Below are 27,722 nucleotides of genomic sequence, written 5' to 3'. Positions count from 1 at the left end.
TTCAAGTTTATAGCTTATATTCAACTTACTTAGGCTTGCAGAGTTTTATGTGGATGTAATATCGGCTTGTTTACAAACACGGAAAGAGAGTTTCGATATTGAGGTATCAATCTCGAGAGATACCCGAAGACCAACCGCCATGGAAGTATACCAATGAAACTATTCTGTTGACATTTTTTGTATTACAGAGCCCATACACTTCACTCGTACATGAAGAAGCAAATAATAAATTTGAATTGATGAAGGTGGATTTTATATGGTGTTTACATTCCTGCGTAATCAAATGGGCCAATATAATTTCCAATATAACAAAAACCAATCCTATTTGCTGCAACTATGCGGAAAAATAAGACATTACGGAAGTACGTCAGTATAAGTACGTCAAGTACTTCTAATCAAATAATAGAAACAATTTTAAAATGACTATGCCAAGGAAAACAAGCTATCGAAGAAATATTCGTTTCTTGTTCTCTTTCTCAATGCGTAACCTTATATATTAATGCCATTATTCACGATTACGGAGATAACTTATCCGCCACCGCATAGCTGTTAAGATACGAACCTATCGAAGCCTATAAGAACACCTTCTGACATGCCCTTTACCTCTTGCCTTTATTGATCTACTATCCATCACGCAGAGACTTTTCCCATTTGATCGGTGTTCGGCAACGGCATTTGTAACAGAATCTTACGAGTCAGTATTATTTATGCAACATCTGGGGTCGTGTTCAGCAGTGTAGAACCCCAAATATGCATTTTTACAGATTGCATTTTACACCATGCAACTCGTATGCGAGGAAAAAATATGAGATACGGATTGCAAAGATTTAATCAGCTTAAAAAAAGAAAATTCAAAGGAAAGCAATGTGATTCGACTAAAACTGATACGAGCAAACAGAGTTCACACAACTTTTCCACGGATTAGGTTGGAAGCCACTCAAGAGGCAAAGTGCAAGGCTGAGTTAGATTTCTTGAACGAAGAACGTTTGATAGAATTATAAACATTTTCGTCAATCTTTCAGAGTGACACACCTCAAAAGAACAAAAGAAAAAGACACATCTTGTGAGAAATGAGAGTCGAACATCATCTTACAACAGCGCTTCATTCGTAGGTGCAACATATATTATGAAATAAAAGAGCATTTGTGCCGAACAGAAAGGCGTAGGAATTCGTTTTTTGCCGAATAACAAAGCACTTGATAAATGTTGGGCCGCAATTCAAGCGCCTAAAGAACGAACACATTATGTTTTAGAAAATCCAAGGACGTTAGAAGCGAAGGGATGGAAGTGCAATATTTATAATTTCGGAGAGAACTGCAAATAATGGTTGGCGGGGTACACAATATTGTTGAGGCTTAGGGATACCAATGAATCACTGATAGGTTATAGATTCAATGATTCACTCGTATCACTTTCCCACCGTCATTTTGTGCACCTCACCAAGCATTATCTGACCTTACCTCCAAAATTATAAAAATTTCACTTGTACGCCATGGCTTCTAAGGTTATCATGTACAGATGACTGCATTCCTGACGCCCACGCTTTTACCACACGCGCATTGAAGCGGTATGTAAGTACGTAGATGTAGATTTTGAATGATATGGCCTGAGTACAAGTATGTTTTTATTTTTCTTAGATAAGGGTCAATGGATATACGTACTCATTCCTCAAAAACGTTGCTACAGCTATTCTGCCACCTTCTGGGATGGGAATTAATTTTAGAAGCAATAAAAAATCAATTATTTATTACTGAAACGATAAATGGCTGTTTTCTGCTTCCTGGAAAAATAAAACCACACACATACAAATTAGCAGTCGAGATATTAATTATTTTTTGAGTTCCAGCCCCCTTAAAATAACTTATGTTACTCTTTCCCAATGGTAAACAAAAGAAGTGCGATGAACCCTACACTCCGGCAGCCACGGATCGATTTGAGATGTTTGTAGGCCGGTGCACGGGAAAGGGGCCGATTTGGCTCGCGCTATTCCCAGATATCGGTCGGCCTAGGCCACTGTTGCGTTATTTACTTCAAAAAGCCGAGTAAGCCAGGTCGAACTGAGATCAATCGGTATATTTCCTAGCAATGATTACAGTTATTAGAAGTCAAGAATTAATAACCGAGAGGCGAAGTGCTTGGCTTTTCAAAATCATAAAATACTGTCTATGCTAATCAATCACTAACGAATCTTTCCGGCCAAATGCATTTTCAGTTTTTATTAAATCAAAGTCAAACTAAATAGGAAAAGAAATATTTATACTCATTGGGCGATGAATAACCAAAAAATGAAATAATATTGGGAAAAAGGGCTGCAGCTGGAATTTCGTGAAAAGGGGTTCACAAGAAACTCGTGCAAAAAATCTACTTGTCTACTCTAATCGTCTACTTTATTAATAAAATTACTCCATATTAAATGAAATTATACTCCCTCTCTCTCCAAGGGAGTGTCACGTCTAGTCCTCAAACGTTTTCAAAATAAAATTGAATTCCATTTTTATTTTCCTTGTAAAGTGATGACAAGGATATGCTTAGACTTTGAATCAGTATTCACAATCCCAAAAATGTCAAATATAACGAATATTTAACCATCCCAAAAATGTCAAATATAACGAATATTTATTATTATCCCATCACCTTATATTCGCGTTAAACTATTAAGATAATAATTGTAATTTCGCAATGCTTGGTAAGATGGAGATGACATGCATTAAATGAGCTATTGAACTTTGTGCAATGAACGAAAAATGTATGATCACAGATATATGTTACTATTCTTTGTTTCTGTTTGCAATTTTGATGGTGGCTACTTTTAAAATGTTAAAATTATGACTACGTACCTTGAATTGTCGAATGTTGGGTTAAAATGGAGAGGCTGTTTAAAAGACTTGTCACTCCGCTCGTGCGGTCTTTATTGTGTTATGTTATTCATCGAAAACATACAATAGCCTTAAAACTTTCCATTTTTATTGGATAAACCCTTGTCTATATTGAATTTGATCTAAAATACATAAAATCTATCTCAGTCTAAGGCTATATTTTCATATTTGAGATACAAGTAAATATTGATAAGCGTCTTCTTTATAGATCCTGAAGATTTCGAGATGATTGCGTTCGTTTTAAACGAGTGGCATAGTAAGGAAAAAGACAAGACATGACTGGCCAGGCGGGAGTGATGAGAGATAAATAGTGCTTGGAGATAACAGACAACTATTGTTAAAAATAAAATATACTGTATTAGTTAATCAATCAGTTTTTCCTTTGTCTTTCCGGCCTAATGCCGCTTCAGGTTTTATTATTGGTCTAAACCCATTGTCAAACTATACAAAAAGAAAAAAATATACTTCTTTGGGCAATGAATCGCAAAAATAATATAATAAGTAAAATAATATTGGGAAAAGAAACAGAAAAATTAAAAGTTTCTTATCCATCTGAAAATTGCAATATATGTTTAAAAAATCAAGTAATTACTTGACCAAATTGTATCCGCATGCTTTCTCATTTCAAAAAGCAATTCCATCACAGAAACAATGGAAAAAAATGCGCTATTTTCAATGAATTTTGTCAAACGGCAGGCTGGGGTGAGTTTTGAACTCACGGAAACAGCTCCGAATCGGTGCATTCGGTACATGCTTGAGTGGATTTCTTATTGATTGAGGATTCGGAAACAACAAAGAACGGAAGAAAAGGAGATTTAGAAATTTTTTAATAAAAACGACATTTAAAAGATAAGGAAATACTTAGAATACAAGGGCTAAGACATCATTGGGGTATGCCACCCACCACTACGGGGGACGTCAACACTCTGAGAGAAAAAAACATAAACAACCCTCTAAGGGAAGGTGTATTATTCAAGAGGCGAAGCGAATTTACAGTGCATGCGATCTGAAAACTGCAGATCTTAGAAACCGACGATATTTTCATAAATCAACCGATAGGACCACATAGAACAAGGACTCAGAAATAATGCACTTTAATCGAGGGAAATTTGATAATACGAAATTTCTCAAGCATGAGTGATAAGTTTGCCACTTTAATCTCTGCGCTCTTTGTTAGTGTGACAGATAAACTGCTAATAACAGACTGCGAGCATGAAAACGCCGATACATTAATTTAAAAGGAACTCCTAAACTGTTATAAATATTTTATATGATACGCGAATTGGTAATGTCAGTAAGAGGAGGCGACCGAAAGCTAAAGCCATTTGTGCGTGACTTAATGATAAGAAAGGAAGGGTCGAGAGAAACCCGTCGTCGACTTAAACCTTATCTTAATGAAAGGCGCCAAGGGGACAAAAGATTAACGTCCCATCCGACGGATGGAGAGGTTAACATGAGGTCTACTCTACACAGCACCCTAATCAGACATTAGGGCAGCCGATTAAAAATCTAGATTCGAAACAGGACCCACGGGGTTAAATGCCTTCGCACTAGCAACCACACCAACTAGATCTCATAGACATGTAGACCTTTATTAATGCATTTTTAATATGGTACAACCCTACATTCAAAGGGACATTGCATAGGTATGACAGCAGGAATTACGTAAGTCGTACATCTAACAAAAGGCCTAGAGGAGGCCAAAAAAAAATAGATGCATAAACTCACCATTTTGGGGTTCCCTCGCCATGGATGATTAACGGGCCCCTGATGGGGCCGGGGGGCGGCCCAACCGATCACCTACTCCTTCAAAAGTTTTCTATGAAAACCACCGTAGCACTTTAGTCAAACAATGAGAGAATTATGGGACAACAATCCGTGTATACGAGTCGGTTAGTCCGCATACGAGCCGCGCACTCACTCAGCGGAATATCACTGGACTGGAGGTTAGCGGATCGCCTTTGTATGCGGGGAGGAAAGGGGTTCTTCCGCGCTCCTGCACCCGGAGCCGCGCCCGGGAAGACAGACGGCGCAGCCTCCGCGCACCCTGGACCACCGCCGCCCGTTTCCATAGAAATCCGATCGCGTCGGCCGACGGTGGCGCCGAGCGAAGGGACGTGCGGCGAGCGGGTGAACCACGAACTGTCCCGCGAGAGCTTAAATCACTAGCGATTTTGTAATTACCTGATGGATTGTATTTATGAATTTATCTCCGGATTTACATAATTTCAATGAGAATTTAACATGAACATATCTGTGTCCAGGTCCGCTACCGTCTTCAATGCACAAACGTACATTTAAAACAGCTAGTTTCTGTTTATTAACTAAATTCAATTTCATCACCGTTATTTTTTTTGCAGTAGTCTCTGCGTCTTTTTTACCTTGTTGTTCCGTTAAGTTGCGTTGTTCGCCAATGAGCTTCTCATGGAAACCTATCCACCACTTATCTAAGGATGGGAGACGAATGGCAAGAATTAACGTGCACAGCAAAGGTCAGAAAACTGAATGTAATTTTTTAATGTCAATTTTTGACGGCGGAGGACTCAGTCCCAGAAACGAGGGCAGTTATAAAATCATTGGTGTTGAAATCCGAGTCGACTCCATTGATAGATTAAACAATTTTTTCACGTTACACAACTCCTAAAAACGATGGTTGCTACGGACTGTTTCAACTAAACAAATCTCTACTGCGATCAGAGGATGATGAGTAATAATCTGCCTAGCATTCCAGTGATGCAAAAACACCGTAATCAGTTGGTCTTTTTAAGAAATAAGCATAGAATGGTTAGAAATGTCGAAATAAAAATCTTGTGCCAATGTGAAAAAGCATGTTAAGGAGCCATATTAAAGTAAAATCGTCGTCTAGGAGAAGTGGTAAAAATAAAAGTGTCTATTCTTCTAAGTAATTGTGTTTAAAATCGGCACTGATACTGTTAAAAGTAAAAATCCGAGATAATTGGAGAAGCTTAGATGCTAAAAAAGTTATTCCTATGATTAATAGACATAAACACTAGCATTCAAACCACTACCTTTCGTAATAACCACCAACTACACCAACCTAAATTCCGTCTTCCTCACTGCCAGAGATCAATGTTTTTATACTTCCTACCTTGTTCAACACCATTTCGTATACCTACCCTTTCCAGGATCTCTCAACGCCCCACGCATCATTCCATTGGCATATTCGAAAACCCATCTTCTCCTTAATTTTTATGTTTTATTCTTTTTTAAAATGTCTTTATAGTATATATTTGTTGAAGATGCAGAGTATAAGTTTTATATTCACTAGCAGGCCACTAGGCGTCGCTTGGGCAGGATAGTTCCAAAAGAAATGGGAAACATGGAACTAGGAATTCATGGTCACATGCAAGATTCTAGGTAAGAGAACAGAGCAGGTATGATGACGGTGTACATATGAAACAGCAAATAATGGAAAAAATGATTTCCGTACACCGCTCATGGGATCAGCTTATACCCCGCTCCACAACATTCATCATTATGTGTGTCCGTACGTGTAAAGACCAAAGACGTCGAGTGAACGCATATCCCAGCGAAAAGGTTTGCACCGAGAGGATTAATGGTTAAGTGTAGAATCCTTCTCTAAAAGTTTTAAGCTGTGTGCCTACCCGGCAGTATGTCCAACTGCAGAAGTCGTATCTAACATCTATATCTACATACTACTCCGCGAGCCGCATAAAAGGCGTGTGGCAGGGGATGTTAGAGCACCAACCGTTTACACATAAAAATAAATTGCTCTAAGGAAATTACGACTGGCATTTATTAAAGTCCTTCATGGTTCTGCGGAAAAACGATACATTCCCATATCTATCCGTTCAGCAAAACATCTCTCTTAATTCATCGCTTCTGTCGGACCTGGAAATATAGTGGGGTTCTTGTATTATATTCATCGTGTCGCTCTTAAAGATATCCATTCTCATATGTTCAAGCAATCTAAGCCTAGCGCGCAGCCTCCGAGTAACCAGCGACGTGACGCAACAAACGGTAATGAGAAAACGACGAAAAGGACAAGTCGGACGCAATCAAAAATGGCACTACAAAATTTGAGAGCATCAGCTAACTCTGGTCGCAATCCGTGCAGCCGTATGGAAAATCAAACCGGACAAACAAACAGACACCATCTGCTATATATGTAGAAGGTAGATTTAAAGGCCCTACATTAAATATATTATATTAACACAACTTTCTTCGCCATAAACAGCTTAATAATGACTGCAGAGCCGTCAAAAAACACGTGAGGATGAATTGGGAGGGAATTTGTCTCGTTACCTAGCGTTGGGCTCCGCTATGGGGAAAAAGGCGGTTGCGCGCGCCGGATAAGATGAAGATAGGACGAAACTAAAAAAAACGTCGTGCATTTAAGACAGCAAATTTACGTGCTAACCCTTATAAGACCCATTTTGAAGCGAAAATCCCCGTTTTTTATCAGACTCCATGCTCTTAATACCTCGGTGTTAAGAACATTGTACGTTAAAATTTTTATATGTTTTTCTCTCATTAGAATTAACGTCTAGGCGGGTGGGACTTCTTTATTTTCGAAAACAAAGCTTCATCCTAATGATTATTCATTGCCTAGACGGGCCTTAATCAGCATCCATCATCATCATCATCATAATCATTTGATCCGCAGAAATAAAGGTGCAAACTTAGCAGTATTGCATTTGTATGTCGAATGCGTTTTGCGAGTTGGTATCTTTCCAAAACGATGTTCGCCCGGGTCAATGTGTAAACCCATCTATTCCAATACAGTTGCGCATATAACAGGTGGGTATTTGAAAAAGTTGAGCGAAAACTAACGTCATTGGCGCCATGAGGGTAGGATGGGTGGAGAGAAACCTGGCGTCGGCATTGGCCTTAACCCATTAGTGCACAGCGTCCGATATATAGGACGCACGTATTTAATTTTTTTCTGGGCTCTAATTGACTTGCGCTACATTTTCATACTATATTAAGTTCAAATGGATATCTGTCTTCACCGCCCCGCTAATATTTTAGTTGACTCCTTGAATTTATCGACTGGAGAAGCATTTATGCGAGACATGGCATTGAAAGAATTTTCAGCCACCCGCAAGGGTTAACTAAATTATTTTTTATTGTAGTATTTTTCTCAGTATGTTGATAACTTTTATCTCATTTTTCTTCTAAAGGTTGATCTTTTTTTTCTATATTATCAAGTTTTTCCGTAATATTTTGAATCTGTAATCGACACTGAAAAGTGACAGTCCGATGTATCATTTAAAAATTTATTTTAAAAATTGCAGAAATAATTTAAAATGAACCTTATTAACCAGAATAATTACTTTTGAAATGAATATTTGACAAAAACAACTTTATGCACTAATGGGTTTACGTAAATCAACAACAGGACCGCGATTTAATCTAACGTGCGGAGTGCTGAAATTGAGAAACCATTCACAAGGCGCTCGAGCAGAGACCTCACTTATCTCCGCACCGACTAGGATTTAAACCAGGGCCAAGGGGGCTGGCTGTCAACATTAAATCATCATCACATCGGATCCTCTAAAAATAACTGGTATATGGATAGGAATATAAGCCAATATCCGTCGTCACTCTCTCTAAAAGTACGGTCACTCTATTAACCCATTATAGCCCAGTGTTGCTTCTAAGCAACATAAAAAATTTATAAATTTCCTTCTCTATGCAGGAAATATCTTAACCAAGGATTACTTTGTGGTGTAATTTGTAATGACGAAATATTTAGCTGTCGCAATAATCATGGTTGAGTGCAAAATTTTGAAGTTTTCAAAATGAAAAAACTTGAAATTCGATTTCTCCCAGAAACAGCTCTGGGTTAGAAAGGGTTGAGAGAAAATGGTGACTTGAGTTTTTCTCGCCGAAATTGCGACACTTGATCACTAATGTCCGAGAGAAAATGAATATCCATTCATAGATAAAAATAAATTTGAAAAGATTTGAGAAACTTAACTTTTCCAATACCAGTTTAAAATGCACAAAATAATTGAATAAGCTTTTCATCCCTCGGAGAATAATGCGTTTCTGGCTAGCCGGAGGGCTTCAAAGAATAAAACATTCACGCTAAGGACATTCACGCTTAGGGCATTTGCGCTAAGTCCGCAAGGTAAGATTGCAGCGGAGGGTAGATAGTTCGCGGAGGGTATATTTCTAAGGGAAAATTTCTACTTAAAAAGGACAGCACACCGTCGCTGAAAACTCCCTCCACGCCCACAAAAATCACCATCATCAAATGACGAAGAACTCACACGAAAACACGCATACCTTAGAAAGCACATACACCATCTCAATTTCGTCTAGCAGCATCAGTTGATCGTTGATCATAAAACGCATAAGCAAAGTTCAACCGGAAACGAAAGATAAATGTTTTGAATTCCCGCCTTTTCGGAAGTGCCCTCCCGGAGAAAAAGGGAGGGTGTGATAGGTTGGCAGCCCTGTCTGGCCATCGCCCTTACCCCTTCCCCCCACCTGCCCCAGGATCGAAATCTCAACCCCTCCCCTCACCCTCGACTTCAATCCACTCCAGGAAAACGACCCTTAACTCAAAAGATTCCCTCCCATGCGAGAAAGACGGAAATCGCGAACAGGGATGACCTACAACACGAAGAGCCCGTGTTCAAACCTCGGATATTTCAGAGGACGCGCCATTCCTACTTGATCGATTGAATTTTTTTAATTAATTTGAGGTATTTCTAGTTTAAACTTTATCTCTCATAAAATTAATGAGCAGGCGAGATGCAGTGGAGAGGTATATTGACTTAAAAATAAAGAGATGTTACTTTTACACACATTTATTCAGTGACGCACGACGCGTTCCGACCGTTAGGTCATTTTCAAGTAAAATGTGTACTTGAGAATTAGCTAAACGTACGACGCGTCTTGATTGTTGGGTCTTTTTCAAGTACGGAGTTTACTTGAGAATGACCTAAACGCGTTGGATTGTCTTCTCGGTCCGAAACTTCTCGGTTCGGTCTGGTTTACATCCAGACGCATTAGGAACAATAAATATTTAAAAAATAAAAATAAACAAAAATCATAAACAGTTGAAATATTAATAATCCTAATTCTATATTATTATCCATTAAAATGTTATTTTTTCAGGAATGGTTTCTTAAATTTTATATTCACTTGCTAATAATTTTAAGTTTCTCTTTCTCAAAAATAACAGTACAAACAATTCCATTTAAAACAAAAGTCGTTTTGTTAATCGTTTATATCATCCTCAAGAAAATTGTTTTTGAAAATGACCTAACGGAAACACGCCGTACGTTACTGAATATGAAGAAGCGCCATCTATTTATTATTAAGTTAAGTTTAGCTCATCGTAGTTTTAAATTTGAGTTGTAGAAAAATGCTAACGAAAAGGTTTATTCTGGAGACTATGAAAATTTCAATACTATATCTAAAGTTTGAAATTAGTTTAACGTAAAAACAATAAGATCAGTAGAGGGCCAAACGCTTCTTATTTAGGATGGGATGGGATTTAACTCGTTTTAGGGACATGCGTTTACTTAATACATTGATTTATTTTCAGACGCTTATGCACTGTCGTTTACCTGTATAATTGGGCGCGAATAGGATTTTTTCGTGTGGGTTCCTGATGTGTTCATGAGCGCCTTCTTCCTTAAGTCATCAAATACATATAAAATTGAATAAAAATGTGCATAAATTTATATATAATTTATACATAAATGGGACCAAAATTTTATTTTATGTATTAATTACATAAAATATATTTTCGGTTTCATTCGGGCCCAACTGCTGGAGATTTATCAAAAAATTATTCAATTTTATTAACCAACGACTACCCTTAAAACAGAATCCTTTACTAAATCATATTTGTAAAACTACAATGATAATATTCCAACTACATATCTACTGTCTAAACACATCCCTCGTCCATGAGTCTTTCCCACGTTTTTCCATCTTATGTTGTATAAAAAGATTGAAAATTATGAAAGGCGGAAAAAAGGAATATATATAGTTAAAAAACACAAATACTAAACAATATACTGCCAAATCAACAAATTAATGAAAAACAAAAGGCTGGAATATTAATAAAATATTCCTATTCTGATAAACTGTTTTCTTTTTTAGGAATAATGTCTTAAATTCTAACTTGCCAGAAAAAGAAGTTTTATTCTCTTTTTTTCACAAAAAACGCACTAGAAAAGGCAATTTTTTAACTTAAGTCTTTATTTAACGCAGTCAACACACTAAAAGCGATGGCATAAAGCAACCGGAACGGTTTTACACGAACCTTAGCATAAATTTTTCCCGAGATTTTTCTGCGGTTGCCGCATCAAACCAAGAAAATTTCTTTTATCTTGAGTTCCAAAAAATGAAACATTTCCGCATTCACATTATTCCCTTCATAGTTAGGGTTTTCCAGGCTAATTTTGCGCTCACAGTAAAGCGCACGCGGTTGCCACGATAACCACAACAGAAACGCCAACACTAAAACACTCAATTTATACTTAACACCACAACATAATGAGACTACATAATGCAATTGATTTTACGTGTATATTGAGAGTTATAATGGAACATGTGCTCGGCGTTTTTTTCGTTGTACAAGAAGAAAATAATTTAGCGACTCTTTTAGACTCATTGAAAATTTATTTTATTCTTTCCAGTTCCGTAGAGAAACTTTACTTATCGTCATCGAGTTTAAAGTTATTATAACAACATTTTTTTAATTCCCAATTAGGTTACCGCGGAGATTATGACGGTAAGCAGAAATTTCTACATCGACACTTCAGTGGATCTGAGGAAGCCAACTGGAACGCTGGCGACATATTGTCCAGTAAATGCGTAAGGAAACCCGGAAGAATCCCTGCCTACAAACAAATTTTTTGCTTTGTCTTTTCCAAAATTACATGGAAAATTTCCTACCTTTTCTTTCTCGTCTTTTCGTTTCAGCTCCTCCTTCTTCTTTTCCATTTTTCCTAATTCACTTGTTTCTTTTGTTCGTAAAAACGAACTTGTTACGGTTTTCTATCATCCTCATTCCTTTTAATGATCGCAGCGCCGCCATTGGATTGTGGTTGCCATTATATGAACTAATTCACAATTTAATATTTTAATTCTAAATAATCTAGATAATAATCTAGATATAGTTCCATATATTTTTACGTTGTCATCTGGTCATTTCATACGTTGATCTAAATTATCCTGTATAAAAATGGGTATATTCAAATGCTATTTCAAGGTATAATAACTTGAAAAGCCGTTTTTTGCAACCATAATTCGATAAAGCAAAACTAGATAAATACATTTGTAATTGTTGTTGAAATCATATATATTTTTCTCCTGGAAAATCAGAAAATAAAAATCCGCCAACCACTTTAAGGAGGCTTGGTGTTAATTTGATACCCAGATTTGCGAGATACTTCGCACACGATTTTCATTTGGCAATAACCGAGGACGTGAAAAAAATTTTTACACCCTATCAGCCACGCCATATTGCTCTATTAAGTTGAAAAACTTAAAATCCAAATTTTCTATCACCTAATTATACCATGCCCTGCTCTATGTATAATAGTATTGGTGATATCCCGCGTACAACTTATACATATTGGTGAACACCCAGGAATTACGACTATTTTCAGCAACGTATAGCGTTGAAAATAAACCATCAATCATTATGCGTCGAAAAAAGAACATCCACCAGGATCATCATCGATAAAAATTTTACATATTTTTTCTGATAATTCATGAATGAGATACCGTTTTATAAAAGACTGACGGATTCTAGGGACACGGCTCTTCGCTATTTATTGCTTTGATTTAATTTTGATTGCATTTATTTTTTCGCTATGCCACATTATTTAGTTCGGGAATTTAGCAAACAATCCAGAAAAATATTTTTTTTTCGATAAAAAAGAATAAATAACATGAAATCGTAAAATTTTAAATTTACATAATAAAATATTATAATGATTCTATAAATTATATTTTTCCAAAACCTATAGTTTATGACCCCGATTTCCAAAAATAAACACCCCTTGAATTTCACAAAAAGTTTTTTTTAAACAGAAATCAAATGGTCTGAAAATAAATCTGGTGTTGACATTTGAGGAACTTCCCTTGTAAGACCATAACAAAAATTTCGAAATGAGAGCGTGAATTGAACTGAGGGCACAGGGATTGCAAGCCGGAATACGCCGGTCTAAAGCCAATGATACCTATTGCAACGGAAACAACTTAAAACTTGGCATTAACACACAAAAAAGTCACAGATTACAGACGTAAGCACTTACGTACATTACAGCCTTCTAAATCTCTCCGATAAAAAAACGTTTTTAAGCTTCCGGACAGCTATTTTCGACGTAAGCTCACAATGAGAAATCTCATTGCGACATAATCTCTATGAACAAGTTGTAATGCCACGCATAATTTGCCTGCTCACAACGAATTTATGGCGAAACGTTTTCGAAACGTATTAGAGAATAACGTACGCACAGTCGACAACAAGAACTCTTTCCACCTGTCCGTTACACAAATGAGGGAAAGCTCAAAAAAAGAATAACAATCCTATATAGTCAGCCGATTTCTAGAGATTTCTTCTCAACATTGTAAGGGTAGACTCCAAGAAAAAATCGGTGATACGCCATAATATGTCTACTACGATTATTATGAAGAAAAATCAACTCAATTAAGATTAAGATGATATCAAACCGGGTTCTGACTGTGCCACACTCATTATCAAATTTAAAAAATTGCAACTAGACTACCGCACTCTACAGAAACTTTTGTGGTCATATAGACCGTATTCCGTATGTTTAAATTGATAACGTGAACTGCGTGCTGGTGAATTATGCGTCTAACGCTAATTTTAGCTCGTTGTCATAGGGTTTTGGACCTGATGATAACCTTCTACATCGAAAGCATATTCGAATAAATAAGAAGTGACAAAATACCATTTCTTAGCCTTTCAAACATATCGTCACACAACCTTCTCAACATCACCGATAAAATAAACGTTTTTAAGCTTCCGGACAGCTATTTTCGACGTGACCTCACAATGAGAAATCTCATTGCGGTATTATCTCTATGAACAAGTGCTTTGCAAGCCGGAATACGCCGGTCTAAAGCCAAAGATACCTATTGCTCCGGAAACAACTTAAAGCTTGGCATAAACACACACAAAAGTTACAGATTACAGACGTAAGCACTTACGTACATGACAGTCTTCTCAACCTCTCCGATAAAATAAACGTTTTTAAGCTTCCGAACAGCTATTTTCGACGTAAGCTCACAATGAGAAATCTGTAAAAAAATTGTTACATAGAACAAGTTGCATATACATAATACTAATGAGTAAAAACAATAAACTAAAGTTTAATTTTTCTCTACTTTTACTTACTTTTTACATTTTTAATTACTAATTAAACTCAGGAATTTTTCCGTTGTGATGATAGAAGAACACGCAAACTTTTGCAGTTATCCACATTTGAATAAAACTTACAACAACATAAGCTTCGACCCTTATAATGACGTTTATGCGTAGAAACCTAGGTTGGTATAATTTTGATTACAGTGTGGAAAATTACAACTTGCAACTGGGCTGCCGCACTGGTCTGCAGAAGCATTTATGGTTCGTCAAAGTTAAGGTCATTTAGACCGATATCAGTGATGACAATTTTTACATAAATTTTTGTGATTATTAATGAGTGAGAACCCGCTTCATAAAATATTGAATCATTCTAGGGATACGTATGTTTATATCTTTTATTGGTAAACTGTGCTGAATTGAATGAACTTGGTCACTCGTTTCAACCCTGAGAATGACGGTTATCCGTCGAAACCTAGGTTTGTGTTAGTTTGATTAGTGTGTGTAAAATTGCTACTTTGTGTGTTCATCATGTTCATTGAGGAATATTTTGATTGAATCGCCGCTCAAGTCAGGGGCGTAGTTAGGGGGGAGGTCAAGGGGGTCCGGACCTTCCCCCCACCCCCGAAAAATTAAAACATACTTACTTTGCTCAAGAAAATATAACAAAATATTGAAAAATCATGAATTTACAAATTATTTCTTTGAAAAATGAATTTATTAAGAAAATTGTTAAAATTAGTTTTAAACCCTAACTTAGTACCCTGATTTTTTTTATTTTCCCCCTGGTTTTGGACCCCCTCCCCCCGAACGAAATTCCTGGCTACCCCACCGGCTCAAGTCCGACGTCACTGTGCGTAGAAAAATGCTGATATCATTTCGTACTAGAAGTTTGCTTTCGAGAGATTGAAGCCGCCGGACTTCGCTTCTGAGTGATAAAGCGAGAGTGACCTCTGACTACGACTACAAAAAAAACATGATCGTAGGGATGCTGGGAAGCGGAGAGGGGGGGGGCGAGAGTTCTTTGGCGGAGGCAGAGCCATCTGTCGGTGGGGCATATTGATCGCCCGGGTCGGAGGGGAGGGAGGGATGGAGTGAAGGGAAAAGAGGGGAAATAAAACCTCCCCTCACGTGTTGCAAACAAGGGATGGCCGATGCACATTTAATTCAAGGGTGTCCAACAAAAAATTCAAAATCTATGCATATCTTAGAGGCTGTCTGTTTGTATGTCCGCTATGCGTTTCCACACGGCTGCACAGATTGCAACCAAAGTTCGTACGTAGGTGCATCTCATGCTATCAAACACCGTAGTGCTACTTTTGGTTGTCTCCGACACTTCATTTGCGTCAATTTCTCATTACCGTTTGTTACGTTACGTCATACAGCTTCTGCGGTTGTACATTTTTCCGGGTAGGCACACCTCTTCACTCGCTCAAAGGGAAAACAATTTTGGTCTGTGCACGTACGGACACAAATAATGATCAATTTTTTGTAGCGGGGTATAAGCTCATTCCGTGCGCGGTATACGGAAATCGTTTTTTCAATTGTTGGATGTTACACTTGTACACCATCATCATACCTGCTTCGATCCTTAACCTAAGAATCCTGTCATGTGGCCATGAATTCCGAGTTCCAAGTTTCCTACTTCTTTGGGTACCACCCTTCCCCGAGCAACACCGGGTGGCCTGCTAGTAAGCAATAAAATTCAAGTACTATTCCATATTTACAAGGATTGATAACAATAGACATACTGAGCATCTTTCTGTATGGGGGCGAGGAGTGGACGTTGATAGAGGCTAAGAATTCACATAGACGAAAAACTTCCCTGGGCCGGAACTCGAACCACGGATCATTGGCTTACCAGGCCACTGCGCAGAACATTACGCTATCCAACTTTCTCATATACCAACAAGTTGTAGCTCATTTGAGGTCCTTTCTCCCTCGCGTTACCATCCATCATGGACCTAGTACCTATGAGCCTCTATAAAATTGCAATGGGAATTCAGGAACCTGGATAGCGCAGTGGCCCGGAAAGTCAAACATCCGTGGTTCGATTCCCAGTCCAGGGGAAGTTTTTTTTTTCACCGCCGTTCACGCGGCAGGAACGAAAAATTTCGCATAGAAGCAGAAAAGTCAAGAGTGGATGCATTCTTAACGTAGTGCTACCGAAAAATGATGAAGATAAAAATGGATCGACCGAGTTAAGTAATGAGGAAGTGCTAAAAAGAGCGGGAGACAGGAGAAGTCTTATAAAAGTCCTAAGAAGAAGACAGGACAACTTAATCGGCCACATAAGTACTAAGGCCGTTTTACACGGGGCACGGAATTGCGCAGGTTAGAGCTGATTTATTTCTGAAATAGCGTGGAATTGCGCGAATGCATGAACGAAATTAGAACAGGGGCTATTTTGTCGCCTCGCATCCACGCATTCTCGCATGTGTTCTAGCGATTCACCGCTTTACACGACGCAATTTTGATTGCGCCTTCTCACGTACGACAGATTGCGCAATTCCGTATACCGTGTAAAACGGCCTTCGCCGTAGGAAGAAAGGAAAGGGATGGCCGTGAATGAGTTACATAGACAAGATATTAAGGATATAAAAGAGGATAATTATGTAAATATGGAAAAGTTAGCAGATTAGAGAGCGGAGTGGAGAGCTGCGTCAAGCAAATATTCGGATTGTTGACGCTGATTAAATAATATATATTCCGGTAAATTTGACTGCACTAATTATCCGAAAAATCGATTGTTTACGCAATAATTTTACTACTCTACCATTTTTGAGAACATTGTTGATGAATACATAAATACTGGATACTCATTAACACAGCTAGTGTCTGTGACTTCATGTTTCAAATGCATAAAATGCTAGTTGAAATTTTAAAAAAGATGACTGTTCGGGTGATAAAATGTATTTCTGGTCTGTAACCTAATATTCAAGCAAAAATAGTTACGAAAAATAAAAATAAATTTAAAAAAATAATTTTTGAAACTTCCCGTTTGTATCATAATTAAAATGCATAAAATAAACCACCCTGCTTTAACTCATGGCCCAACGTTTAAATTTCACAAATAAAATACTTCATTTTCAACCACAAAAACGTAGTGCGATTCCCTTTACATTTTACATTGGAGTGATATAAATTCATCATCATATTTTTGAGATTTTAGTGGTAGAATCGTAATTATTATTGGGGGAGAAATAATTTGATTTAAATTGTTTAAATTGATGTCACAACAATATTTATAATAATTTTACAAGAATAATTTACAAAAAGGTCAAAACAATACTTATAATAACGTCACAACAATATTTATAACGGTTAAACATTTAATCTTGCAGTGGCTGCATATTTTAGGCATTGAACGACGCGACGTACCATAATACTTATTTTCGTAGAATACAATATCATTGCACTATTACTATGGCGTGGCATACATAAAGAAACTATCGTTATACTATCGCCAATCATTACCTGGATTACGTAGCTGGATTCAAAGAGAAGCAAATTCAAGAAGCAAAAGCAAGAATTCAGAAGCAAAACTTACTATTTCTATCAAACCTTTGACCCGGAGGTTCAGATTTGTTTTTCACTTTATGTACCTGATTTCAAACTGACGTAAATAGCGGAGGAGCTTAGTTTGATTCACAGTTTAGGTTTACTAATCCTTAATTCTCAATTATATATCCCGGCAGCCGCATGCATAGGAAGCTACAGTACTTCATCTTTTTTTTCCGAAATTAAAAGATACTTTAAATCCAAAGTGTGAAATGATAATATCGTAGTTCACGAAATTGGTAAGATATTTTCAATTTTGGAACTTAAATAGGAATTATTCTTACTCACCTATTGGGGTAGTGAATCTTGGAAGTAGCAATGTAAATAAGCTCTCATTAATAATTCCTTGCGATTCCAAATTATTTATGATAAGAAAGATATGCTCCACGGGTGATATATACATCTTAAAGAATTTCTTAGACAGATCCCGCATTATACACAAGAGTTCTCAAGGAAATATTTGTCAGTGAAAAAATACCGTTGTTGCCATAGAAAAGAGATGTTTTGCACATGCGATAACACCGTATTCCTCTGAAAAGTGTCGTGCTCTGTTTATCTTATTTTTTTTTAATATAGTTGGATTCCGAATAATCATTCGGAATAATTATCCGAGAACCTAATTAACCTACACTGTTAACTTCTTCCTGGGTTATTTCTACAAGGTGTGCAGTCTGGATGGAGATAGGAACAGAGAATATCTAACTTATGGGCGAGTTGCATTCGCGATTTATACGCGGCAACATGTCGATCAACATGTCGAAGATATTCAACGCCCGGGCCGGTCTTCCACGTCAAGAACTGATGAAAGCGTGGAAAAAAATGGTGCCCTTGAGTACGAGGATAGGATGCGTTCTACTGATTGACTCGCAGAACTATCTGGTTTTCGTGGAGTTCTGTATTTTAGCAGAAGATTTGCAAATGAGATGAATTGCGGCGAAATTCAGAAAGATACTATGACGTTTCAGTTTTTGTACTCACTGTACACAAACTTGATAACAGCCATAAATGTTTAGCGAGCTTCGAGTGATGTTTCGTAACAGTGCATACGCGTCGCGACGCTTTCCTAACCCTTCATTGTTGGGAATTGTTATAGCATTTGTCGACGCGTCTATAATTATTATTATTGTTACTTCGTTGGGCTCCTTGACCCGTAGCCGCTATAACAAAATATCACCCGTAGCGAAGCCCGAGAAAAAAATCACATTCAATTCACCGGGAAAATCTAAAATCATTTATTGATAACAGCTATTTGAGAGCAGTTGGACACATATTAGAAATACACATTCGCTCCATATTCTTTAAGTTTCAAACTTGCATCTCATACAGAGTAAAATTTGTGCTATATTCCAGTCCTTCCGCAATGAAATGTGGTGAAATTCACATTAATTTCAATCGAAAAAATTGCCCAGGGCCGGGAATCAAACTACGCACTCCGGCTTCTGCGCCGCTGCGCCGACCACTACACTATCCTGGTTCCTGGTTTTCGATGACAATTTTATCAAGGCTCATGTTTGTGCCGAGGCTTAGTAAACAAAAGCAAAATAGAGCCATAAAATATCAGAAATGCTTCTACGACAGACAACTCAACTTTGAGAGCAATCCAAGTGAGGTAAACTGAAGTTAATAAATGAAAGAGTAGTTCTCAAAGAGCGCACTAGTAAGTAAATCAAAGATGTTCACAAGTAGAAGGCTCGAGGAATATACTGAGCCTCACAGTGAATGCCATGATTTTCTAGCGTAAAGGCATCTGAAAACGCATTTGAAGCTCTCTCGGAAGATGGCAACGTGGTGCTATAATTCCGATAATTCCCACAGGAAATTGGGAATCTCGATAGCGAATTGGTCAGGAATGCCAAAGGTCCGCGCTTTGATTCCTGGTCCACAAAATTTTTCTCATCGATGTCAGGAAAAGGGCTAGTTTCAGTTTGGTCGGGACATTGTGTTCAACGGACAGGCTACAAATTACAACACAGGCAAAGAATGCCGTGGAATAAAAAATATAATCCGATTCGTACAGAGAAAGACGGGAGAGGGTTTCAAGGGACTCACCCGAATTGTGGAACCTCTTCGTCTCTTTTGCCAAAGTGCGCGATCGTTTCCAATCGCTTCTCTTTCAGATGAAGGCGCGCTTCCTCGGTCGTGCTAATCGCGAAGGCGGAATGTTGAATACTACCCGCGATTGGCGACGGAATAAGCGATACCAAAATCCCCTCCACTCCCCTCCTTCATCCTCTTAAGATCAAGTGGTGCCACCTCCTCGCACAAGTTATCTAGCTTAATAGAATTCTATTTTTCTAATTACAAAGAAACCACCACCACGGACAATATCACTCTGTTAGACCCCTATCCCACTCCAATTGGCTTCGACACATTTATTTATTTATTTATTTTATTTAAGGAGTTGCTCACATACAGCATTTCTGCCAATTTAAAGTGACGCAGTAACAAACATAACATTTTAACATAAAAAATTTGAACAGAGAGCAGTGGCATAAGATAGTAAAGAACAAAATAGAAGGCACGAGGAAAGGGAGGTGGAGAGGGAGGTTTATTTATTAGCCGAGGAATGGGACATGGCGAGTTTGATAAATGAGTTTAAGGGCAGAAAAAACGGGTCAATATTGCCTGGTAATGAATTGAGCAAGGAGAAAAGGCGGTGTTGGAGTGAGCGCTTAACGAGGGATAGTCTAGGGATAGGCGTATGGAGTAAGGAATGTGTACGAGTGGGTCGGCAAGCCACTCTGAAATTAATTATTGAGAGCAAATCAGGACAATCAATGTGTGAATTTAGAATATTGTGAATAAGCTTTAAGTCTGTTTTAATTCTTTGTTGGGAGATATCAGTCATTAATAGGGAAGATAAGAGTGAGCTGGTGGACATGTCACGTAAGTGGGGAACTCTGCGTCTTACGATTCTGGCGAAGAAGCTTGCTATACTGTCAAGAGAGGTGAGGTTAAAGGGGGCTGCGATGGACCATATGGGAGAGCAATATCCGGTGACTGGAAGGATAAATGCCGAGAAATATGATTTTAAAGCTGTGGGATCGGCTATTTCTGTGCAGCGGTAGAGGAGACCTAAAAGTGACATAGCTTCGCTCTTGATTAAATGAATGTGTTCCGAGAAGTTTGGTGTCAATATTGCATTATCTTAGATTTTACCAGGGTATCAGGTGCAGAAAAGTTTCTCGGGTTTTCCAACGGGTTTATGCTACCCATGTCTCCCGACGATTCTAGCAGGGGGTACTCATCATCCTATTCATTCTCAGCAGGATGAACAGCAAGACGCTGCTCGAAACGTCGGGAGACATGGAGAACATCAACCGGTGGAAAACCCGAGAAACTTTTCTGCTTTTCAATATTAATAGCATTATGAAAAATAAAAGAATGAATTTTTTTTAGGTTCACTAGTATATTAAAAAAAGGCATGATCCCGGTTTCGTAACATAGTTAATTACATATTCAGGTCTACCTGAAGAAGTTTTAATCTGAAGAAACCCGAAAATGTATCGAGGTTATGAAACCGGCGTCGCCCATTTTTTTAGATATACCAGTGAACCTCAAAAAAGTCTTATTCTTTCACTTTCCGTGATAGAAATTTTTCACAAAGTTAAGCCAGAAGTTATCGGTAATATTATTACCATTTAAAACTTTTTATTTCCTCTAAAAATTTAAGACAACCCTTCTTCCTAAGGAGTCATACAATCAAGATTTAGAAAAGTAAAAGATTATACGGGTTATTAAGCTCTTATAAACAGTTATAAACTTATTACTGAATTTACTTATTCCCAGTCTCTCATATGACCCTTCATTTTCAACACTGAACATTAGGATAGCATTTTTTAGATTTTAAAGAAAAAGACATTTCCTCCATTTCTCGGTGCAACGTCATTAACAATCAGTTCGACTTTTAACAACGATAACCGCATCGCGTAAATAAGGACCATCAAAAAATGAGTTTAACCTGAGATCCATGAAATACCGCGTTCATTCAAATCTCTAAAACACTTAGGTAGAATAAACGTTTTCCATGCGCGTTATTTCCAGGTAATGTCTCGAACTGAGATGAACCTGTTTCGACCAAGATATTGCGGAAATATTCTTTTTTTTATTTTCAGACGGCAATTAAAATTCTAGCCATTAACTTTAGTAGTTTTCTCGTTTTAATTTTATTAATTCCTTTAATTTCTCAAATGGCAACATCTTACTATTTTGGGATATTCAATGTTGGTTTGGGTTTCTTAAATTCTGTACCATAATAGTTTAGATCTCTTTACTGTTGAGCCTGAGTCACATTATACATGAACGCGTAGAAGCCATAGTATTTTCATCTAATAAAATTATATCCTTATTTATTTAGTTAGTATTAGCCAAAATATTTTCTCGGGCTTCGAACCCAGTGATGTTTTGTAATAGCCCCGACGCGTCACGACGCTTTCCTGACCCTAAATTGATGGGCATTCTTACTTGGCAATTGTTTACGCGTCTATAATAATTTTCATAATAATAGGTACTATACAATTATTTTACACGTTATAAATGTTAAAATTATATTTATTATACATAATATATTAAAATTATAAACATAGATACCTCCACTTCACAGACGCTCAACAATCGCTTACCGAATCAAATCCGCTCATGTAGTAGCCCGTGTAGTTCTAGATGTGCGGAATAGATTTGGTGGACGATTGTTGGGCGCTTGTGCAATGGAGGTATCGATATATTATAGACGTTAAAAACTATTATGTATTCATACTCACTATTTACTAATTGTAAGTTGATAACACCTACAAATGTCTCTCGAGCCTAGCTCCGGGTAATGTTTTGTAACAAACGCCTGGCAACGCTTTCCTGATTTTACATTGTTAGGAATTGTTTAGCAAATTTTGACGCGTCCATAATAATTTTTATAAAATTACATTGTTGGGAACCATTGTTGTCACGTCAGCGCTATAAAAAAAAAACATCACCTGAAGCGAGGCATAAATATTCTCGGAACAAATCTATGATGCTCGAATTTGTATTGTACCTAAGCGAGGAAAGGGATAGAGGAGAATAGGGTTCATGTAGGTATACGCAATAGTCTTCCACGCAGTTCAAGTAAGAGAATCAACGTGGGAAGGGGGACGGGCAGCGGTAATTAACAAAATGTCTACCATATAAATCCACTTCCACACGGTAGATTAGGAGAGTAATTACATGTAAATTGGAGATAATCCAGAGGGTAAAGGTTGGGTCGGTCGGCTGCGGATAAGGGGTTATATTAGGCAATAACCATATAACAACTTCCCATTAAAAAGCCTTTCGCTCGGATAAAATTAGCTGGGTGCTCAGGTGCTCATTATAACCGCGGTGGATGCCCCGACACGAGGATGAGAGCCCTTTGGAGCAGGGTTGAGGAGGAAGGTTATTTAGAAGATCAAGAGGAGATATCAAAGAGGCTCCACCCCACATATACATGACCCCATCACAGATCCCTAGAAGAGGTTCGCACGATAACATTTCGACCAATACTCGTAGGAGCGAGCTTCTAAGCCTGGGGCCAAGATTTGGGTAAGGAAATGGCAAATATATAGACCACGTGATAGATAGAGTTTTCTTTCGTGAACGAATCGTTCAAAATGATTGATTCATTTTAAATGAGTGGGTTGGAAGCCAAGGGGTACAAGTGATTTTTTTCTCAACAGAGTTAGGTAAAGTTAATTGTTAGAATAAATAAACAAAAACCTGGTTGCCAAGGGAAACGAGTAATTCTCTGTTCTGCGCTGACATCGAGTGGAAAATCAAATGCACTACTAAGTATCTAATTGATCTCGTTTGTTTTTTATACATAAAATCTGTACCTCTGTATGGAAAAGAGAAATAACTTGTACCCCTTGGCTTCCCCTCAATTACTATAATGATTTAAATCATTCTCTTCATGATAATTCAGAATGAACGACTATAACGAACGGCATGATTTGAATCATATTGCTCAGGGAAATCTGAGAAATCGTTCACGATGAACGATATCGTCCTCATAATGGTCATCTTACCTCAGCCCTGAGGATGCCAGATAAGAATTCTTACGAAACTTCGGCCAACATGGACCATCTGACCCGGTGTAACTCCCGAAAAGAATTTATTCCAATTTTAAAAATTAGCGAATGAGCTAATTTTCCATGACGGTTTAGAATTTAATTTCCACGCCGAGACGCTAAGTTGACCGTGACATGTGCTCACCATTTCTAGGAGACGATAATATCTAACGTAAACATTGACAATCAAACTTAGGCAATACACTCAACGGTTGTAAACACGTGATGCGGCTAGTGCTTCCCTTGAATGGGACAATTTTTTGCCTGAGCACACGAACTAAGCGACTACATGATAGAGGTTCAAATTTATGGCTACATTTTTGAAACGTCAATTTTCTATAAATCCTACGATTTCTGAGATCCAATTTTATCTTAAGCCTGAATCATATGATCATTTTTTTCCATCTCTCAGAATGATTACCCAAGAGATAGCTTTTCAGGGACCAAAAGAGTGATCGATCGACCCATCATTTTCTGAATCACGCGATCATTCCCACCGTCCCTTTTTTCCATAGCTTTTTCCGTCACTTTCCGTACATATAACTGTTGTTCAATTAAATCCGAGCGCGGAGTTACAATCGCTGTAAGCGGCCGTGCGCTTTGATTGGTTGAAGGACAATGCCATCGATGGTTTCAGTGACGAAAAAGGGACGTGCCGAGTGAAGAAAAAAAGGGATAGAAAAAGGAATGCAAATAGATGGGCAAAGGGATGGTATTTCCATCTCTGAAGCCATCGCGGAAAATAATCGTGTGAAACTGTCTTTTTTCGCCATCATTGGAACGATCGATGGAGCTGTCCCTCGGAAGGGATGGGAAAAAATGATCGTGTGATTCAGGCTTTAAACGCATGTTTTAAGTTTATCATCGCGACTGTAGAGAAAAAATTTCCTGTATTTATTATTTATAGGGTGATCGAGGTAAGCGCTATATTTGATAGCTCTTTATTACAGTGATTCGATTACAACAAAATCTCAGTATTTGTAATATGTATATCGTTGCTATAAACAGGCTACGTTTCACTTAAGTGTCTTTCACAGAAAATACTTGTCATCAAATTTACAGGCTTTCTGCTTGCTGCATTCTGATGCATAATTATTCTACTGATGAAAATTATGGTCTTTATGGTGCTGATATGAGAATTTCACAGAATACAGTCATCATAGAAAAGCTTTAGCATTTGCATTCTGATGCATAACAATTCTATTCACGAATAATGTCATTATGGTACTCATATGAGGATCGCCTTCTGTGACGCACCTACTGCGTACATGACCGACGGCGATATCACAGGCGGGGAGTCCCCGGCAAAGTACTTGATAAAAATAAATCAAAAAACTAACCCATAAAAATTCCCATCGCTGTTGATATTCGCCCCAAGGGGGAGGAGGGGAGATCGAGTGACCCCAAGAGGGCGCATTCCTTCCGCTATCGCCACTATTCGGAGGTCAGACAAACGATCTAGTGTTGGACTACCATCGCCCATTAGACCGCGACAAAGACCACATTCAAAAACCTCTACGGGACGGACATAGACGAGGTTTTATTTTTCCCAAGGACGTTCTCTTCCATAGACGTGGTCATCCCGCAGATGCTTCATTTGTGTTGCCACTTTGGCTCATTTAATCGGTAAAATCTAACATGTCCGCAGGGTGGCGACGAGCATAGAGCGATCCATTTATTTTCATAAACTAGCAGGCTGCCCGGAGTTGCTCGGGTAGGAGATCATCCAGAACACTGGCGCAGCGAAGGGGGGGGATAAATCCCCCCCCCCCAGAGCTCAGAGAAACTTTTATGTTTAATCCATTTTACTTAATTTGATTAATATACTTATGGGAGAGTCTATGGACTAATAAAATATCCCTCAAAAATCCATAAAACTCACCATTTTGAACCATTTATCTTAAAAAATTTCTGGGAGAGGGCTCCCCCACCTCCCGCTTATCCTGGAGGGTATACCACACACCCCAGGTCTAGTTGCGCCTAAACCTCCCCCCCCTAGCCTTTTAGCTCCTTAATTTCTAGCTGCGCCCCTGATCCAGAGAAGTGGGAAATTCGGAACTTTGAATTCGTGGTAACATGCAGGATTTTTAGGTGAAGGAACAAAGCAGGTACGATGATGGTGTACAATATGCTACATGTGTAACAGCGAGTGATGGAAAAAACGATTTTGGTACACTGCGCACGGGATCAGCTCGTATCCAATTCCCTAACATTGATCGTTATGTGTGTGCGTGCGTGTGTGTTCCAGAAACGTCGTGTGAACGCATTCCCCAGCAAAAATTTTTGCTCCAAGAGGATTGATAATTAAGTGAAGAATCCTTTGAGTTTTCTTTTCCCTTTGAGCGTGTCTAGAGATGTGCCTACCCTGTAGGATGACTCACCACAGGAGTTGTGACACGTGACGTAACAAACGGTAATTAGAAAACAACAAAAAGGACGCGTGGGGCACAACCAGAATTAGCACTACAAAATTTGAGAGCATGAGCTGCACCTACGTACTTACTTTGGTAGCAATCCGTGCATCATATGGAAAAAGCATAGCGGACAGGCAAACAGGCATCCCTTTTCACACGTATACAATTATAGATATAGAATACAATTTGTAGTTAAGTGAACGTTCTACGACCGTTAAACAATTGAAATAAAATGAATTCCACAAGGCCGAACTCTTTGCTGAGCGAAAAAGGTGGGACAGGAAAGATTAGAGAGTGAGCTTGCATGCACGCGTGTTTTATCGTTTTTTTGTTTAAATTTGTTGTATGTCACCCTACTGAAGCCCTCACTAACCTACCAACGCCCTACCCTTCCCTTTCCTGTCCGCCCCTTCTTCGCCCACTACAGAGAGTATGGCCTTGAGGAATTCATCTTATTTCAAACAGTTATTCTCATTGTGTATTTCCAATACTTCCGTATTCCGTACTAGCACTCGCGAAGAATACCATTGAAAATCCACAATAGGGTAAATCATCTACATATCGATACCTCCACAGCATAAACGCTCAGCAATCGCCCACTGAACCAAATCCGCTCATCTAGTACTACTAGGGCTACAAATGTCGGCGTCAAAATGATGTGCCGCTGTACTTTGAAAATTTATATATGGGCTTGTGCGCATGATAAAATAATGAATAATATGCCATTTTTTTTCTTAATTTCGATGTACTTTTTGTTTATGGAAAAATCAAAAATGAAGACACACCAACGCAATAAGCGACTCCGCGCACCGTAATATTAGCCGTTTTGTCAACTTCGTGAACTTTGTAACTCAGCATAGGGAAAACTACTATGTCTACAGAATTCATCTTCCACAACAAGTTGCAAACAATTACTTAGATCAAGAAAATGGCTTTTGCCTATTTTTTGAACGCACATTTTGTCATTCATTAACGAAAATGTTTAAACATTATCTAGTCCCACAGTTTACCCCGAAATAAAACTGATAGAAACACTTTTTAACTTATTTGTAATTTTTCGTAAAGTGTATCGATATACTATATCGACACCTCCACTGCACAAGCGCTCAGATATCGCTACCCGAATCAAATCCGCTCATCTAGTAGCCCAACAATACGTATCCGCTCGGCTGGCAGTGTCCGGAGTGTAAACGCTCATCTCCGAAGTTTGGGGAATAGGAGGTGAGCGTTTACGCTCCGACCACTGCCAGCTGAGCGCATTCGTATTTTTGGGCTACTAGATGAGCGGATTTGATTCGGTGGGCGATATCTAAGCACTTGTGCAGTTGAAGTATCGATATAAAACCGATCCGATATATCCGATCACTGACTGACAGACTGATTCGTACAAATGGTTGGAGTGAACGATACGAGATACGGAAAAAGTCATAGAATCGACTGTAACCCT

The 27,722-nt window shown here is 38.3% G+C and overlaps 1 protein-coding gene across 5 annotated transcripts in view; it reads right to left on the bottom strand.

The window, feature by feature from the left end:
- The window catches only part of LOC124165356 (glutamate receptor ionotropic, kainate 2), a 122,693-nt gene that overhangs the window by 74,283 nt on the left and 20,688 nt on the right, over nt 1-27,722 (bottom strand). For 3 of the 5 annotated variants that reach the window (XM_046542722.1, XM_046542725.1, XM_046542726.1), the window contains exon 1: nt 19,834-19,961. The exons of 1 other annotated variant lie outside the window; for it this stretch is intronic. The gene's annotated coding sequence lies outside the window, so the exon portion shown is untranslated. Of the gene's footprint in view, nt 1-4,604; nt 4,692-19,833; nt 19,962-27,722 lie in introns of those variants that run through there. One more of the 5 variants, XM_046542723.1, reaches the window with a different exon arrangement.

This window comes from Ischnura elegans, chromosome 9 (genome assembly GCF_921293095.1).
Source record: "Ischnura elegans chromosome 9, ioIscEleg1.1, whole genome shotgun sequence".
NCBI classification, from domain to species: Eukaryota; Metazoa; Arthropoda; class Insecta; order Odonata; family Coenagrionidae; genus Ischnura; species Ischnura elegans.
The sequence above is the reverse complement of the archived record's forward strand: the minus strand, read 5'-3'. Positions and strand labels throughout refer to the sequence as shown.